Source organism: Alligator sinensis, unplaced genomic scaffold (assembly GCF_000455745.1).
Source record: "Alligator sinensis unplaced genomic scaffold, ASM45574v1 scaffold601_1, whole genome shotgun sequence".
In the NCBI taxonomy this organism is placed as follows: domain Eukaryota; kingdom Metazoa; phylum Chordata; order Crocodylia; family Alligatoridae; genus Alligator; species Alligator sinensis.
Window position 1 is genome coordinate 2,304,081 of NW_005841905.1, and position 4,345 is coordinate 2,308,425.

General features: G+C 46.3%; 1 long non-coding RNA gene across 1 annotated transcript; it reads right to left on the reverse strand.

Annotated features, from left to right (window-relative positions):
• Positions 1-3,754: 3,754 nt before the first annotated feature.
• LOC112549414 lies at positions 3,755-4,339 on the reverse strand. Its single transcript, XR_003092812.1, has 2 exons — positions 4,253-4,339; positions 3,755-3,917 (listed from the first exon to the last, which is right to left on the reverse strand). It is a non-coding gene; the product is annotated as an uncharacterized LOC112549414 (long non-coding RNA).
• Positions 4,340-4,345: the final 6 nt, after the last annotated feature.

The window sequence follows — 4,345 nt, forward strand, 5'->3', positions numbered from 1 at the left end:
TGGCAAAAAGAATCCTATTGGTAACAGAGTCCAATGAAGGGAGACTTTAATCTAAAAACATTTAGACCACTGGGCCAGGCAATATCTAAAGTAAGTCAGAATTCCTGTATTGTTTTTTTTATCTTGTAATTATAAAAGGTGAGATTTCTGCAAAAAAATGTCAGTGTGTTTGTTCCAGACCCAGCTTAACAAGGTGTCTCACTCAAAGCCATTAAGGTGTCTCAAACCCTGTTATATTTCACCACCACTGCTATGCGCTGACACTGAAGGCATAGATATTATCTCACTTTTTTCTCTGAGTTCCCCTCCATGGTGCCCTGTGAATCTGGAACCACTTGGAAAGAGCATGGGAGAAAGACACTGCAGGCAGGTGTCCTTTTGCTTCACCTACAAGACAAGACAGACAATAAAAGGACAGGACCTCAAGAAGGAATACAGTCGGACCCCCAGTTATGCGATTTCGAATTACACTGATTCACGTATACATGCTTTATATAACATGACCACGTTTCAACTCATGTGATACCCTCCTTCATGTTTACGCTGTTAGAGTGGTTGTTAGTCTGGAGTCTGCTAACATGCGTTAGCATCACTTGTTGTCTCCTCCAAGATTGTCCATCATTTTTGGTAACGTTAACCCCTGAATATTTGTGAAAATGGCGTCAAAGAAAGCCTTTGATGTTGTGCCCAAAAGAGCACGTAAGTCTATTTCCCTGGCCCAGAAAATAGAAATCCTTGATAAATTAAGAGAAGGCAATAGTGCTGCATCGATTGCTTGCCAATACAATTTAAGTGAATCTGTAGAAGAAAGCCCCTTTTTCCTCTTGCCTGCATTTGCTCTCCCCTCTTTGAATATGTTTTTCCTCTTCTACCTTTTCTTCCTTCCTCTTTCTTTCACTTTAAGATTAGGAATTGTGTTTTAAAATTTGTATGTGCGCATTTTGTATCTCCCCTTGTATTTTGGTATTTTTATCTATTTGTGTGCCATGGCATTACATTTGTAGCTTATATTTTATACCCCTCACCTTTCAACTTCCAACTATAAATGTGTTTAGTAACAATGTTAACAAGAGCAGGAGTCATACTGCCGCTTCCCTGTATCAGGCGGGCCCCTGAAACAGGAAGTGAATCAGTGATTGAATGCGTAACACAGTAGCAGACAGCAATTAACACCTAAGGAAACTGCAGATCAACCAACGGAAGAAATCAATAGAAGACAATGTAGCAACCGGGACATCTCTAAACATCACTGATCAAGGGCTAGAAGCCCTGGCCTGAGTTAATCAACACCGGGGACCAACTTTTGGGCTGAATATCTCCAGATCGACCGCTCCCAGAGCCCTATTCAAAATTCATCAACGGACTCCCAAACCTGCACGTACATGCAGACGACCCCTGGGGCTGACAGATGCCATCCAGAAAAGTGACCCTCAGTGGCGCCCTCTTGATCTCCAACTCGACCAGCACCTGACCTGTCCAGCCAGAAGGACCAGCCGGCGACCCCCTTCTGGAGGATAACACCATGCTGAAAGAAGCCTCAACTGGCCATTGACGGCAGACTCCAGCGCTTGTAGGATAGGTATACCTGACTCTTGTAGTTTGCTCCTCTGTGTGTGTGTGTGTGTGTGTGTGTGTGTGTGTGTGTGTGTGTGTGGGGACCAGCCCCAAGGTCTATGATTTAACTTCATTACAGTGCTTCAATCCGCCTAATAAACCAGAATTTTAAGGATCCCGAGTTGGACATTTGTAGCCAACAAATCAACTGTGTATACTATTAAAAAAAGTGAGCAGAAAATTAGAGACTGTGTGAAAACGACAACCCCTGTGAGTTCGAGAGTGTCGTTGGTGACTAGAATTCCTCATTTAGATAAGGCTGAGAAACTCCTTAATCTTTGCATCAATTAAATGACCAATACAAAAGGAGCAGTTGTTGATGGTGCAGCAATTAGGGCTAAAGCTTTGTCTCTGTATGAGCCATAGCCGGGAGTGAAGGAGGGAGTAGTGATGCCAAGCCATTTGCTGCTAGCAGGGGTTGGCTGTACAGATTTGTTCAGCGGTATAATCTGCAAAATGTGAAATTACAAGGCAAAGCAGGATCTGTCGATTGTGGACAGTGCTAGCAATTTCAAGCCAGCGTTTTTAGAATTTATTTAAGATAAAGGCTACAAACCTGCCCAAGTTTTCAACTGTGATGAACAACATTCTTTTTACAAGAATTTATTGTAACGGGACTTATTTAACCAAATAACAAAGTGTGGCCAGTGGTTTCAAGGCATTTAAAGATAGATTAACCCTTTGTCCTTTGCTCATCCCAGCATTTCTGTTGTTTTTGCCTCCCAACACGACATCAATTTTACATCAATTTTACAACCTATGGACCAGGGTGTTATTAAGACTTTCAAGTCTTATTACACCAGGAGGCTCTACAGACAGGCACTGGACACAATCGATGCAGGGAGAGTGGAGAATCTGACACAGTTTTGGAAGGGATACATTTTGGACTGCATCAGCATAATCCAGGAAGCTTGGGAGGAGGTCAAACCTTCAACCTTGAATGCCTGTTGGCACGAACTCTGGCCTGAGATCGTCAATGACTTCAGAGGCTTCCCCACCATCGACAACCAAATCCCTGACATCGTGAGGCTGGCCAAATGGCTGGGAGGAGAGGGATTTGAAGACATCGAGGATGTGGAGGTGGTTGAGCTGTTCGATTCCCACCAACAGGAACCAACAAATGAGGAACTTGAGCAGCTTGCAGCAGCGACAGTGAGGAAGAAGAAGAAACAGTCTGCTAAGCCAGTCTTCACTGCTAAAGCCATTCAAGAGTTCCTGTGTAAGGAACAACTTTACTTGAGTAAAGAGATCGTGAACTTGACCCCATCATGGAAAGGAGGCTCAACTTTTAAGAGGGACTTAGATCAACTCCTTTCACGTTATAAGTGTCACAACCCAAAAGGTGTGATTTTTATTTGTGTGTGCTTCGGCACTGCTAAATTGTCCCCGCTAAATTGTAAGCTTCCTTGCACGGTGGAGTTTTCTGCTGCAAAAGAGAATCCCGGTGCAAGGGAGAATTCCCGCCAATTTGAAGCTTTCTTTGCAGGGTGCATTTCTTTGTTGCAGCACAGAAATGCTCGTTGCAAAGAGTTCCCGTCATCTGTATGTAGATTTGGGTCCCATTATTGGCCAGTTCTAAATTATTCACACGTGGCGGCTAGTGATTGGCTTGCTAGCCGTATAAGAGGCTTGAGTGGTTTCCGCCCAAGTTGGAGGACTCCACGAACAAGGGAGGAGGAGACTTCACGCTGTGTGAAGATCTCTAAGCACTGCGGATCCTCACGGACCCAGTGCATTTGAAGCAGGCTACGGAGATCTGATCAATCTCCAGACTCTCCCCATCGCCGATAGAATTCCTAGACGTACCCCACCCGTGCCATCTCGGTGTAAGTAAACAATCTTTTAAACTACCGATACACGTCCGTGCCTAATTCCAGAGCGAAAGCCACCCCTCTCCTCCCCCGCGTGCCCGGGCTGCTGGCCACAGCCCGCGTGCAGCGCGAAGAAGGGCTCGGGGCGCGCCTGGCCCGCACAATAAGGAGCTCCAGAAGGAACTGGATAGGAATGTGAAGCAGTAGAGGATCACCTCCTTCTTCAAGCACCTCTCTGAAGGAGAAGCCAGATAACGCAGTGCAGCCAGATGATCCTCCATCAGATGAATAATTTGTGAGTAAAGGTTTTAATAAGGCTATTAATTCCATTATTTTGTGTTTAAATATCCTTTTATTATAAAACAAAGTTATCAAATCTTGGTTCCAGGTCCCTATCCCCCAGTTTTCCATTGACACGATGCCTCCAGTTACACGGTTTCAACTTACACGGTGTGTTTCAGGAACGTATCCCCCACGTAACTCGGGGTCCGGCTGTATAGTGGATGAAATAGGAAGCAGAAGCTGTTATGCCAGAGGTGGGCAATTATTTTGGCTGGAGGGCCACTTAATGAGTTTTAGCGACTTGTCAATGGCTGCACACATGAAATCTTTTAGAAGGTATCATTTTAACAAATTATAGACGCGAGCTTCCCACCGCCTCGCCGCACTGGGGGATACCGACAACAGCGTCCCCCCGGCCCGCGCGGAGCACCGAGCGTCTTGGCGTTGGCGGCAGTCTGGCGGGAAGCCCCCAGGCAGGGCAGGGCAGGGCAGAGCAGAGGCCTTTGCTCCCTTATCCGCACACAATGCCATCCATCGGGACCCACCGGGGGAAGCTTGGCATCCCTTATCCGCACACAATGCCATCCATCGGGACCCACCGGGGGAAGCTTGGCAGGGCTGGGCAGACGGGGGGGGGG